Raw genomic sequence first — 15,372 nt, forward strand, 5'->3', positions numbered from 1 at the left:
GGTATGCAGGCACTATCTGAAAGTAGACAGCTGTAGCATTATAGCTCCTTTTTGGGATATATCTCCTTTTTGAAGGAGAGTGATGAAGAGAAATTCTCCCAGAACTTTGAGCAGTGCACCTGGTTCTTCATTTTTCTCAGAAGGATAAATGGCCACATGTGCAATTATATACTGATTCATGGCTGTGGGCAATGGTTTGGCTGGAGAGTCAGGGACTTGGAAGGAACATGATTGAGAAAATTGGTGACAAAGAAGTCTGGAAAAGAGACATGTGGATAGACCTTTCTGAATAAGTGAAAAAGTGAGGATACTTATGTTCTATGTCAATGCTCACCAAAAGGAGACCTTGGCAGAGGAGGATTTTAATAATCCAGTGGATAGGATGACCTTTTCTGGGAATACCAGTCAGCTTCTTTCCTCAGCCACCCTTATCATCTACCAATGACTTCATGAACAAAGTGGCTGTGTTGGCAGGGATAGAGATTATGCATGGGGTTAGCAACATGGACTCCCAGTCACCAAGGCCAGCCTGGCTATGGTCACTGCTGAGTGCTCAACATGCCAATGACAGAGACCAATAATATTCCCAATATGGCACCAGGGTGATCAGCCAGCTACTTCTCTCAGGTTGATTACATTGGACTACTTCCATCATGGATGGGGCTAGAAATAAAAGGGGCATAACTCACCTGCTAATAAAATTTTTGCTTCCTGTCCCCACAACTTATACCTAGAGGTAGTAGTTATAACTGGAGGAATATTTCCACCATGAGACATAACAATGATTTCATTGAACTGGAAGTTAAGACTGACATCTGGCCATTTTGGACTCCTCAAAATGGATGCCTCTGAATCAACAGACAGATAAGGGTGTTACTGTGCTGGCTAGGGTAATTAATCCAGATTACCAAGAGGAAATTGGACTACTACTCCATAATGGAGGTCAGGATGAGTATGTCTGGAACCCCAGCAATCCATGAAATTAAGGTTAATGGAAAACCAAAACAACCCAATCTAGACAAGACTGCTGATGGCCCTAACCTTTCAGGAATGAAGATTTACCACCAGGTAAAGAACCATGGCCAGCTGAAGTTCTTGCTGATGGCAAAGGAACTACAGAATGGATAGTGGAAGAAGGTAGTTATAAATACCAGATATAACCATGTGACCTGTCACAGAAATAAAAACTGTAATTGTATGAGTATTTTTTGTTATGAATGTGTATGTATATATCAAACAAATATCTTTGTTTTCTTCTTTCTTCTCTTCTTATTATGTAACACAAGATGTATTTACTTTATATCATAGTATTTAAGTATAGTTAACTTTATATGAAAGAGCACTTAATTACATGATATCAAGAGAAAACTAAACATCACAAAAACATTACATCCTCTTCTGGAGAAAGACTTACTGTATTTTCTATTGTATGTAGAATAGTTGTACCATGTTAGATGGAAGTATGAACTTGTTGCCTTTATTTGGAGACTAGGTTTGACTTAAGGAGATATATGTGAGTGATAAAGGGTGGACTTCTGTTGATTAATTTTATGTGCCAATTTTGAGGATATTTTGGATAAAACTAACATTTAAATTAGTGAACTTTGAGTAAGTGGATTTCCCTCCATGATGTGGGTGAGTCAATAGAAAAAAAAAAAAAAAAAGAAAGAAAAAAAGACTGACCTCCCTGATCAAAGGGAGATTCACCAGCAGACTGCCTTTGGACTTCACCTGTAGCATCAGCTGTCCTGGGTCTTGAACATGCCAACCCCACTGCAGATTTGGATTTGCCAGTCTCCAAGTCAGAGGAGCCATTTCCTTATAACTAATCTTTCTCTCTCTTTCTTTATACATGTATGCATTTCCTTTTGTTTCTGTTTCTCTAGAGAACCCTAAGGAATACAGTGAGGACTATCTTCAGTATAGTAAAGGGAGCTGATAAGAAAATGAGGTGGAAGCAATGTTGCCATTTAACATTTAACCAACCAATGCAATGCTTCCTCCTGATACAGAGACTATAAGTTTAAACATTATCCAGTCAACTGACTTGTGATTAGTTGTGCTACATGATTGTCATGTATGTCCCATCAGAATTTTGAAACTTTAGACTGTAATTCCTAAACTGTACTGAGGTGCCCCAGGGCACTACTACAAACTTGTAGGGAAACAAGTGGAAGCAGAGACATCTGTGGGACAATGAGCAGGCTACTACTATTAAGTTATTTGGACCCAACTACTTAATAAGTGCAGTCATTAAGTATTTCTTTTGGCCTAGGAGTGCTGTGAAAAAAATTACTAAGACACCAAGGGCCCGTGAACTGGGGAAGTTTGGGAACCTCTGATGCAGTGCTATGTGAATATTTTGTTTTAAAAGTATGAGCTCTCTTAGTAATATTGTGCACCTTGGCCATGCTGGTCAAGTACATTGTTGAATGTCATTCTATTGGAATTTGTATTATCTTTTTCTCATGATTATACTGGAGCTATGGATTTTCGGGAGGAAGATCACAGAGGTTAAGTGTATTTTTATCATATCATAACAAGAAGGCATACTATCAACACGATTTTTTGACTCTTGATCTTGGCTTTGATTGCTTTGATTACCTGGCTGAGGCAATGTTTGTCGGGTCTTTTTACTATAAAGTTGCTCTTTATCCCCTCCTTTCCATACTGTACTCTTTGAAAGCAGTTGCAATACATAGCCCACTCTTTTTTTAAATTTTTTTTTTCAACGTTTTTTATTTATTTTTGGGACAGAGAGAGAGACAGAGCATGAATGGGGGAGGGGCAGAGAGAGAGGGAGACACAGAATCGGAAACAGGCTCCAGGCTCCGAGCCATCAGCCCAGAGCCCGACGCGGGGCTCGAACTCACGGACCGCGAGATCGTGACCTGGCTGAAGTCGGACGCTTAACCGACTGCGCCACCCAGGCGCCCCCCACATAGCCCACTCTTAAGGAATATGGAATTATACTCCACCTCCTATAATGTAGAGTGTATTTTTTTGGAATTCATCTACACAGGAAACTTGCCTTTTGTACCCTGTATACTATTTTATTTAGCCATTTACATATACCAATATGGACTCACTCTTTACTTTGGGTTTAATCCAAAACTTTTTTTTTTTTTATTTTGTTGCTCAAATTATCCAGCTGTAATCACTGGGAACTCTCGGTTGGTTTCTGTGCTCCTATGACATACCTTTATCAATGTGTGTGTGTGTGTGTGTGTGTGTGTGTGTGTGTGCTGCACACTTCATCCTGGCACTGCAAGATGCTAAAAGAGAGCACAGACTTCTTTTTATTATGAACCCATGAAATTCTTTTTTGTTAAAGTTTGATTTCTGTGTCTTACAACTAGAAGAGTTCTGACTGATACAAAGGGGACCAGCCTTACTCTTGCACATTATTTTAAAAATATTTTTATTTGTTTTTGATAAAATTGTATATATTTAAGGTGGACAATGTGATATTTTGATATTTGTGCACATTGTGAAATTATCACCAAAATCTAATGAACATAGCCATCACTTCCCATAGTTACCTCTTGGTGTGTGTGGTGAGAATACTTGAGATTCACTCTAAGCAAATTTCAAGGGTAAAATATATAGTTATTAACCATAGTTACCATGCTTTAATTTAGGTCTCCAGAACTTATTCATCTTGAGACTGAAAATTTGTATTCTTTAATCAATACCTCTCCTTTCTCCTGTACCCCAGCTTCTGGTAACCACCATTCTACTCTCTGTTTCTAAGAGTTTGACTTAAAAATGTTTTTAGATTTCAGATGTAAGTGAGATCATGTGATATTTGCCTGTCTGGCTTATTTCACTTAGCATAATGTCCTCCAAGTTCATCCATATTGTTGCAAATAGATATCTTTCCTTTTAAATGATGAATGATATTCCACTGTATACCACATTTTTTAATTCATTTATCTGTCAATCGACACTTAGGTTGTTTCCATATCTTGGCTATTGTGAAAGGTGTTGCAATGAACGTGGGAAGGAAGATATCTCTTTGAAATAGTTATTTTATTTCCTTTGTATATATATATACCCAGAAGTGGATGCTGGGTCATTTTTAATTTTTTGAGGAGCCTCCATACTATTTTCCAAAGTTATTGTACCAGTTTACATTCCTACCAACAGTGCACAGGGTTTCCTTTTCTCAACATTCTTGCCAACACTTGTTCTCTTTAGACATTTTGAGAATAGCCCTCCAACAGGTCTGAGGTGATATTTCATTGTATTTGATTTGTATTTCCCTGATGACTAGAAGACTAGTTAAGCATCTTATCATATATCTGTTGGCCAATTGTATGTCTTCCTTAGAAAGATGTCTACTCAGTTCTGCCCATTTTTAAACTGGGTTACTTGGTTTCTTGCTATTGAGTTGTATGAGTTCCTTATATATTTTGGACATTAACCTCTTATTGCATATACGGTTTGGAAATATTCTCTTCCATTCTTAGGTTGCCTTTTCATTTTGTTGATTGTTTCCTTTGCTTTGCAGAAACATTTAGTTTGATGTAGTCCCACTTGCTTAATTTTGCTTTTCCCTTAGGTGTTCTTCTAGAAGTTTTACAATATCAGTCTTATGATTAAATCTTAAATCCATTTTGAGTTGATTTTTATGTATGCTTTAAGGGTCTAATTTTATTCTTTTTATATAGATATCCAGTAATCCCAACACCATTTATTGAAAAGACTGTCCTTTCCCCCACTATATATTTTTGTCACCTTTGTCTAAAATTTGTTCACCGTCTATGCATGGTTTTGTTTCTGGCTCTCTGTTCAGTTCCTTTGGGTTCTGTGTCTGTTTTTATGGAAGTGCCATACTCTTGATTATTATAACCTTGTAATATAGTTACAAGTCAGGAATGTGATGCCTGTAGTTGTGTTCTTGTTCAAGATTGCTTTGACTATTTTCTGGTTGTTGTTTTGTTTTTTCTGGTTCCATATGAATTTTATTGTTGTTTTTCCTATTTCTGTGAAAAACTCCATTGGAATCTTGATACAGATTGCATTGAACCTATAGATCACTTTGAGTTGAACAGACATTTTGACAATATTAATTCTTCCAGTCTGCACACTTTAAACTCAAAGGGTTTTCCCATGACACTGAACTGCAGGTGCTGATAAGATAGGAAAACCCCAGGTGCCATTTGAGTCTGGAAGCCATGAGAAACCAGCTAGGCAAGATGTAGGAGCCTTCAGCACTTTAAATCTAAGCAAAGGCATCTTCAGCCCCAGGCCCTTTGCTGGCTCTGTGTTAGGCTATTGTTTGAGCATCTGGGGGAATTGAAGTTCCCATTCCACTGATTGAAGGTGAGTGGGAAGGCAGGAAGGGGAAAGGGAGGAGAAGAGATAAAATGTCAAGTTCATATTTTAATATGTTGAATTTAAGCTCTCAGTGGGACCTCCAGTAGAGATGTTTAATAGGCATTTGGATATATGGTTTGGAGTTCAGGTGAGAACACAGAATAGGAGAAAATAAATTTTACAGTCACTCACATAAAAAGTCAATTGAAACCATGACAAAGGGAAGGTTGTCAAATCAGTTTCATGACTCAGATCTTTTACCCAGTAACAAGTTACAAGTTTTACTGATAATTTCAAAGATACAAGTAATTGAAGGGCACAGGCAAAGCATGACAATCTGAGGGTGCTTTCCAGATCTTTTCTGGCTGCCATGAGATAAGCTCTGGCCTGGATTTAACATATAAGTTCTCTAAATAATATCTGTAGGAACATTACTTACACAACAAAGAACTATTTCATTAAGAAATTTCTCCATTTTCTATTCATTTAGGTACATGATTTACACAATATTTTCCAGAGCATCATGCCTATAGATTCCAGGTTTATTTACTATAAGTAATACTAGATAGACCAGGTGCATCCTACCAAATGCATTCAGTAGAAAATATCCCACTAGAAAATATCACTAGTGTATTTTCCAAGAGGTCTGGCATTACTCTGTTTACAAGGGGACTTGACATGAGCATCCATCTTTCCCAGGGTATCTGCACAGTAAAGAGAAGATTGGATTGCAGACTCTATTGAATAGAGTGAAAGATATTGTCAAGGGAGAATATAAATGAAAATAAATAAGGGCAAGACCAGAGTCCTAGAGAAAAATTAACATTTGAAGAATGAGCAGTAGAAGAAAACTTGGTAAAGGGGACTGAGAAGTGGCCTCCAGGGCCAGGAAAGTGACAGGAGAGCCAGGAAAATGTGCTGTCCCAGAAGCTAGATGGAGGGAGTTGTCATTTCCTCCCAATGTGGATGACAGACCAGAGAATATACAGACTAGAAAAATGCCCATTGGACTTAATAAGGAGGTCATTCATGACCTTGGGAAAGTCAGTTTTCATGGCATGGTGGGGACAGAGCTACATTGTGGTGGATTGAGGAGTGGCTAGAAGGTGAACAACTGGAGATCGTGTTGGTGGGCAACACAAGAACCTTGATTGGTAAGGGCAGGAGAGAAACAGAGAAATAACAGAGGGAAATTTTAGATGAAAGAGTATTTTCCCCTTTGGAGAATATGTTTAAATTCTCATATGAATGTATCCGTAGGTATCGGAATGGGGATAATGGATGGAACAAGAGTACAGGTGGCATTTTAACAAATGGTCCCTCTGAAAAAAGAAAAAGCACTAATTTGTTGTTTATGCTGATTTCTGTTATGTAATACTACCACATTGGCTGATTTTAAAGCAACCAGGTCTCAAAATTCTTGCGTATTTTTTTACAAATGACTTTCACAGGTCAGTAGGAACAAGCCCCACCACACTGCTGGGCACAAAGGTAGTATTCAGGAGCAATTGGGGAGAGGAGTTGGTAGCCAGTGTGTCCAGAAGCTGAGGGAATTCTCACCTAGTGGCTTCTAATCTTTGGTGAAGTAAGAGCCAAGATACAGCTTTAAGAGTAAAGGGTAAGAGAGTGGGATAGGAAGTTTTAGGAGAATGGGAAGTTTTGAAATAGCTACTGCAGAGATTAGAATAGAAAATTGGCAAATGAGAGAAGAAATTCAGGTACCGTTGACCACTTAGTAGAAGTAGGAAATTGTGTGTAGGGGTGGTTCATTCCAATGAGTCTGAGTTTTTTCAGCAGGGCTCAGAAGGCCAGGTGCATGAACTTAAGTGCCTAAGTAATATCTCAAATCCCACACTAAAATAGAACACTTTACTCTCCCACCAAATGTGTTACTTCCTCCAGTCTCCTCAAGGTAGGTAAATGGCACACCATTATTCACTCAATTGCTCAAAAATCTGGGAAACATTCTTGAATGTCTCATTCCCCATGTGAAATCCATTTTCATATATTTTAGATATTTCTTCCAAAACAAATTTTCCATTTCTTTCCACCTCCACCACCAACCTAAGCTAAGCCATTATTTCTTTCCTGGATCACTCTGGCGCGCGCGTGTGTGTGTGTGTGTGTGTGTTCTGTGTTTCTACTCTCTTGCCTTTCATTTACTACATACCGGAGGAATTTTTTAAATGTCTTTATCAAGATATAATTTACATACCACACAGTTCACCTATTTAAAGTGTATACATCAGTGATTTTTAGTATATCCACACAGTTGTGCAACCATCACCACAATCCAATTTTAGAATATTTTTGTAACCTTAAAGAATCCACATGCCCAATAGCAGTCACACCCCATTCCCAGCTGCCTTCCCTTTTCAGCCCTCAGCAATTACTAAATGGGATCTTCCTGTCTCTATAGGCTTTTCTATTCTGGCATTTATTGTAAATGGAATCATAAAATGTGTGTTCTTTTGTGACTGGCTTCTTTCACTTAGCATAATGTTTTCAAGGTTTAATGATGCTATCGCGTGTATCAGAACTTTATTCCTTTTTATTGTGGAATCATATTCCATTGTCATGATATGCTACATTTTGTTTGTCTACTCATAAATTGATGAATATTTAGGATGTTTCCACATTTTGGCTATTGCAAATAATACTACTAGAACATTCATAGACAAATTCATGTTTGGATATATTTTCATTTCTTTTGTGTATATACCAAGAGGGGAATAGCTGAGTCATATAGCAAATCTATGTTTAATTTTTTGAGGAACTTCCAAACTGTTTTCCAAAGTGACTGCACCATTTTACATTGTTACAGGCAATGTATTAGAGTTCCTGTTCTCCCACGTTTTCATCAACACTATTATTGCTCATCTTCTTGATCTTACATCCTAGTGTATGTAAGTGGTATCTCACTATGGTTTTGATTTTCATTTCCTTGGAGACTAAATAACATTGAGCATTTTCCCATGTGCTTATTGCCCATTTAGATATCTTCTCTGGAGAAATGCCTTTTCAGATGCTTTCCTCATTTTTAAGTTGAGCTATGAATTTTTTCTATTATTGAGATGTAAGAGTTCTTTATATATTCTACAAGTCTCTTATAAGATGCATGATTTGAAGATATTTTAAAATATTTTCTTATCTATTTTTTTTCCTTTAGTCACTTTTGTGTCTAAAAAACCATTGTGTTGTATCTAAGAAATCATTGCCTAAACCCCGTTCACAGAGATTTACTCTTCTTTTTAGGAGTTTAATATGTTTAGCTCTTACATATAGATTTATAGCCTGGTTTGAGTTTATTTTTGTGTATGATATAAGGAAAGAGTCTAACTCCATTCCTTTCTGTTATCCCAGCATCATTTGTTGAAACCCTATTCTTTTCCTATTGAATTGTCTTGGCACCCTTGTCAAAAATCAATTGAACTCAAATGTAAACGTTTATTTTGAGCTGTTTCATTTCATTGATCTATATATCTATCCTTAGGCCAGTACAATATTGTCCTGCTTACTATACCTTTGTAGTATGTTTTGAAATCAGGAAGTATAAGTCTCTCAACTTTGTTCTTCCTTTACAAGATTGTTTTGGCTGTCTGAGTACCTTACATTCCCATATGACTTTAAGGATCCGTTTGTTAATTTCTGCAGAAAAGGCATCTGGGATTTTGTGTGTGGGGGGGGGGTTATATGAAATCTGCGGTAGAGTAATGCCATCTTAACAGTATCAAGTCCTCTGCTTTATGAACATAGTATGCCTCTCAATTTATTCAGATTTTCTTTCATTTATTTCAACAATGTTTTATAGTTTTCACCAACTCTTGCACTTCTTTGTTAAACTTATTCTTGAGTATTTGATGTTTTGGTGTTATTTTAAACAGAATTATTTTCTTTTTTTTTTAATTGTTTTTAAGTTTATTTATTTGTTCTGAGAGAGACAGAGAAAACGAGTGGTAGTGGAGCAGGGAGAGAGGGAGAGAGAGAAAGAATCCCAAGCAGGCTGCTGCACTGTCAGCACAGAGCCTGACATGGGGGTTGAACCCACAAACCCGCTGTCAGCACAAAGCTTGACATGGGACTTGAACCCACAAACCGTGAGATCATGACCTGAGCTGAAACCTAGAGTCAGACACTTAACCAACTGAGCCACCCAGGTGTCCCCAGAATTATTTTCTTAATTTTACTTTCAGATTGTTCATTCTAGGATATAGAAATACAATTGATTTTTGTATACTGATCATATATGTTGTAAGCTTGCTAAGCTTGTTTGTTAGTTCTAATAGTGTTTAAATGGACTTCTTAGGATTTTCTATATACAAGATCATGTCATCTACCAATAGTATAGCTATTCCTTTTCCTTTCCAATCTGGGTGACTTTTATTTCCTAGATTAAAGGAATAATCTCTGAATTTCGCCAGTGAGAATATAATGGTAAAGGCATATAATGGTAAGAATGAGCATCCATGTTCTGTTCCTGATCTTAGGGAAAAAGCACCCAGTCTTTTACCATTACATATGATGTTAGCTACGGGGTTTTGTAGAGGTCTTCATCAGATTAAGGAAGTTCCCTTCTATTTCTAATGTGTTGAGTGTTTTCATTATGAAAGGGTGTTGAATTCTGTCAAATGCTTTTCCTGTGTCTATGAAATGATTTGTTTTTGTCCTTTATTTTATTAATATAGTGCATTACATTGATTGATAGATATTAAAGCAAACATGCATTCCTGGGATAAATCCCACTTGTCATGGTGTATAATCTTTTTGTGTATTCTTTGATGTGTTTTTCTAGCATGTTGTTGAGGACTTTTTGTGCTTATATGTATAAAGAATTATGGCCTGTAATTTACTTTACTTACAATATCTCTTTTTTAAATGTTTAAGTTTTAATTAATTTTAATTCAGTAAGTTAACATACAGTATTATATTAGTTGCAAGCATACAATACAGTAATTCCAGAATTCTATATATTACTCTGTGTTCATCAAGATGAGTGTACTCTTAATCCCCATCACCTGTTTCACCCATCTCCCCCATCCACCTCCCCTCTGGTAACCATCTGTTTGTTCTTTATAGTGAAGAGTCTATTTAGGGCTTATTTCTTATTTTTCCTTTGTTTCTTAAATTCCTCATATGAATGAAATCATAATGGTATTTGTTTTTCTGTGACTTGTTTATTTTGCCTAGCATTATACTCTCAGATCCATTCATGTTGTTGCAAATGGCAAGATTTCAAAATGTTTTACTTATTTTTGACGGGGGTGGGGGGGTGGGCAGAGAGAGAGGGGACAGAGGATCCCAAGAGGATCTGAAGCAGGCTCTGGGCTTACAGCAGTGAGCCCAATGCAGGGCTAGAACTCACAACCTGTGAGGTCATGACTGGAGTCGAAGACTGATGCTCAACTGACTGAGCCACCAGGTGTACCAAGATTTCAGTCTTTTTATGGCTAAATAATATTGCATTGTGTACCTATACCACATCTTCCTTAACCATTCATCTATTGATGGACACTTGGGCTGCTTCCATAATTTGGCTATTGTAAATAATGCTGCAATAAACATAGGGGTGAATATATCCTTTCGAATTAGTGTTTTGTGTTCTACCCAGTAGTGTGATTACTGGATCATAAGGTGGTTCTATTTTTCCTTTTTTGAGGAAACCCAATACTGTTTTCTATAGTGGCTGCACCAATTTGCACTCTTACCAACAGTGTACAAGGGTTCCTTTTTCTCCACATCCTCATTAACAATTGTTCCTTATGTTTTTGATTTTAGCCATTCTGACAGGTGTGAGGTGATATCTCATTGTGGTCCTGATTTGAATTTCTCTGGTGATGAGTGATGTTGAGCATCTTTTCATATGTCTGCTGACCACTGGATGTCTTTGGAGAAATGTCTGTTCATGTCTTCTGCCCACTTTTAATCAAATCATTTAGGGTTTTTTTTTTTTTGGTGTTGAGTTGTATAAGCTTTTTATATATATTTTGGATACTAACCCTTTATCAGGTATGTCATTTGCAAATATCTTCTCCCATTCAGTAGGTTGTCTTTTAGTTTTGTTGATAAGTTCATTTACTGTGCAGAACCTTTTTATTTTGCTATAGTCCCAATAGTTTGTTTTTGCTTTTATTTCCTTTGCCTTGGGAGACGTATCTGGAAAAATGTTGTTATAGCCTATGTCTGAGGTATTACTGCCTGTACTCTCTTCTAGAATTTTCATGTTTCAGGTATCACATTTAAGTCCTTAATCCATTTTTAGTTTGTTTTTGTATGGTGTAAGAATGTGGTCCAGTTTCATTGTTTTGCATAGAGTTGTTCAGTTTTCCCAACACCATCTGTTGAAGAGACTGTGTTTTTCCCATTGCATATTCTTGCCTCCTTTGTTGAAGATTAATTGACCGCATAATCATGGTTTTATTTGTGAGCTTTCTGTCCTGTTTCATTGATGTGTCTATTTTTGTGGCAGTATCATACTGTTTTGATTATTACAGCTTTGTAGTATAACTTGAAATCTGGAATTGTGATACCTCCAGTTTTGTTTTTCTTTTTCAAGATTGCTTTAGCTATTCAAGTTCTTTTGCAGTTCCATGTAAATTTTTGTATTGTTTGTTCTAGTTCTGTGAAAAATGCTGTTCATGTTTAGATACAGATTGCATTATATCTGTGGATTGCTTTGGATAGCATGGATGTTTTAACAATATTTGTTCTTCCAATCCATGAGCATGGAATGTCTTTCTTTTTCTTTGGGTCATCTGTAATTTCTTTCATCAATGTTTTATAGTTTTCAGAGTACAGGTCTTTCACCCCCTTTGTTAAGTTTATTTCTAGGTATCTTATTATTTTGCTGAATTTGTAAATTGGATTGTTTTCTTAATTTCTGTTTCTGCTGCTTCATTATATGGATATTTAAGTGCCACGAATTTCTGTACATTGATTTTATATACTGCAACTTTACTGAGTTCATTTGTCAGTTCCATTAGACTTTTTGGTGGAGTGTTTATGGTTTTCTGTATATAGTATCATGTCATCTGCAAATAATGAAAGTTTTACTTCTTCTTTACCAGTGTGTATGCCTTTTATTCCCTTTTCCTTTTCCTTCTGGCTAGGACTTCTATATTGAATAAAAGTTGTGAGAGTGGACATCCTTGTGTTGCTCCTGACCTTAGGGGAAAAGCTCTGTTTTTCCCCATTGAGTATGATGTTAGCTGTGGGTTTTTCATATATGGTCTTTGTTACATTGAAGAATGCTCCCTCCAAACCCACTCTGTTGAGGATTTTTATCATGAATTGATGTACTTTGTCAAATGCTTTTTATTCATCTATTGAAATTATTATATGGTTTTTATCCTTTCTCTTATTGATGTCATGTATCACATTGATTTGCAAATATTGAACTGCCCTTGTATCCCAGTAATAAATTTCATTTGATTGTGTTAAATAATTTTTTAATTGTATTGTTGGATTCAGTTTGCTAATATTTTGTTGAAGATTTTTGCATACATGTTCACCAGAGTTATTGGCCTATAGTTCTCTTGTTTTATAGTGTCTTTATCTGATTTTGAAATTAGGGTGATGCTGGCCTCACAGAATGCATACAGAGGTTTTCCTTCTTCTTCTAGTTTTTGGAATAGTTAGAAAAGAATAGATATTAACTCTTCTTTAAATGTTTGGTAGAATTTGCTTGTGAAGCCCTCTGGTCTTGGAGTTTTGTCTGTTGGGAATTTTTTTATTACATATTCAATTCCATTGCTGATAATTGGTCTATTCAATTTTTCTATATCTTCCTGACTCAGTTTTGGGAGGTTATATGTTTCTAGGAATTTATCAATTTCTTCTAGGTTGTCCAATTTGTTGGGATATACTTTCTCATGATATTCTTTTATAATCCTTTGTATTACTGTGGTGTTGGCTGTTATTTTTCTTTTTTCCCGTTTATGATTTTGTTTATTTGAATCTCCTCTCTCTCTTTTGATGAGTCCAGCTAAAAGTTTATCAATTTTGCTCATCTTTAAAGAATCATCCCTTGGTTTCAATGATCTGTTTTATTGTTTTTTTTAGTTTCTATTTCATTTATTTCTTCTCCAATCTTTATTATTTCCTTCCTTATGCTTGTTTTGGGTTTTGTTTTTTATTCTTTTCTAGCTCTCTTAGGTGTAAGGTTAGGTTGTTTATTTGAAAATTTTCTTGCTTCTTGAGATAGACCTGTATTGCTATAAACTTTCCTCTTAGAACTGCTTTTGCTGCATTCCAAAGATTTTGGATCTTTCTGTTTTCATTTTCATTAGCCTCCATGTAAATTTTAACTTCCTTTTTGATTTCTTGGTTGACCTATTCATTTTTTAGTAGCATGTTATTTAACCTTCATGTATTTGTGCTCTTTCCATACTTTTTTCTGTTTTTGCTATCTTTTCTAGTTTTGGCATCAGGGTAACACTGGCCTAATAGAATGAATTAGAAAGATTCTAAATTTTGGAAGAATTTGTGAATAATTAATCTGGATTTTAAAAAATGTTTGATGGAATTTACCAGTGAAGCCATCTGGGCCTGCTCTTTTCTTTGTGGGAATTTTTAAGATTTCTCTTTCAATCTTTTACTTGTGATAGGTCTTTTCAGATTATGTGTGTCTTCTTGTGTAAATTTTGGTAGTTTGTGTCTTTCTAGTAATTTCTCAATTTCATCTAAGTTATCTAATTTTTTGGAATATTGATGTTTATAGGATTCTTTTATATTTCTTTCTATTTTTATAAGGATAATAGTTATGTCTTATCTTTCCTTTTTGATTTTAAAATTTGAGTCTTCTCCCTTTTCTCTTGGTCAGTCTTGCTAAAGTCCTGTCATTTTTGTTGATCTTTTCAAAGAATGGCTTTCCCTATTTTTTTCCATTCTCTGTTTCATCCATTTTCATCTGCTATTTATTATTTCTTTTTCTTTACTTTCTCTGGTTTTAGTTTGCTCCACTTTTCACAGTTTCTTAAGGGAAAATGTTAGACAACCGATTTGAGATCTTACTTCATTATTAATATACATAGTATTTACAGCTATAAATTTCCCTGTAAGTATGCCTTAGTTTCATCTCATATGTCTGTCTTAGAGAGCGTTTCTTGTAGAAAATGTAGGGAAAACTGTGTATTCTGCTTTTATTGGGTGGAGTATTCAATAAATGGTTGTGAGATCTAATTGGTTTATAGTGTTGCTAAAGTCTTCTATATCTTCATCAATCTTCTACTTGTTCTAGCTACTATTTAATATGAGATATTTAATTCTTCAACTTATATTGTTAAATTGTTCTAATTTTTTTCCTTTTAATTCTGTCATTTTCACTTCAAGTATTTTGTCTTCATTTTTGAAAGATAGTTGCTAGATATAAGACTCTTGGTTAGCAATTTTTTCTGCCACTTTTAACATATTATCCCACTGTCTTCTGACCTGTGTTGTTTTTGACAATAAGTTATTAAATTTGGTGAGTTTTCCTTGTGTGTAATGAGTTATTTTTCTCTTGCTGCTTTCAAGGCTTTCTCTCTGCCTTTGACTTTCAGTGTTTTAACTGTGATGCGTCTGGGTGTGGCTGGTAATTTTAAACTATTAATTTTTTGAATACTTTTTCTTTTTATTTTTCTCTGTCCTTTCCTTCTGATACTGGTGCCCTTAATGGAATTTCACATTTCTCTGAGACCCTGTTTATTTTCCTTCATTATTTCTTTCTGTTTTTTCGGATTTTATATTCTCTATCAACCTATTTTGAAGTTATCTATTATTTCTTCTGCCAGCTCAAATCTACTGTTGAGCCCTTCTAGTGAATTTCCCATTTTGGTTGTTTTACTTTTCAACTCTAAAATTTCCATTTGATTCTTTTAAAACATTTATATTTTGTTATTGATATGTTGTATTTGCTGTTATATTGTCTTAATGCCTTCCTTAATTATTTAGACATGATTTCTTTTGGCTTTTTGGACATATTTATAATAGCTACTTTGAAATCTTTGTCAGATAAGCCTGACATCTGGGCCTTCTCACAGGTAGTTTCTATTGCTTGTTTTGTTTTTGTGTATG

Source organism: Lynx canadensis, chromosome B1, assembly GCF_007474595.2.
Source record: "Lynx canadensis isolate LIC74 chromosome B1, mLynCan4.pri.v2, whole genome shotgun sequence".
NCBI classification, from domain to species: domain Eukaryota; kingdom Metazoa; phylum Chordata; class Mammalia; order Carnivora; family Felidae; genus Lynx; species Lynx canadensis.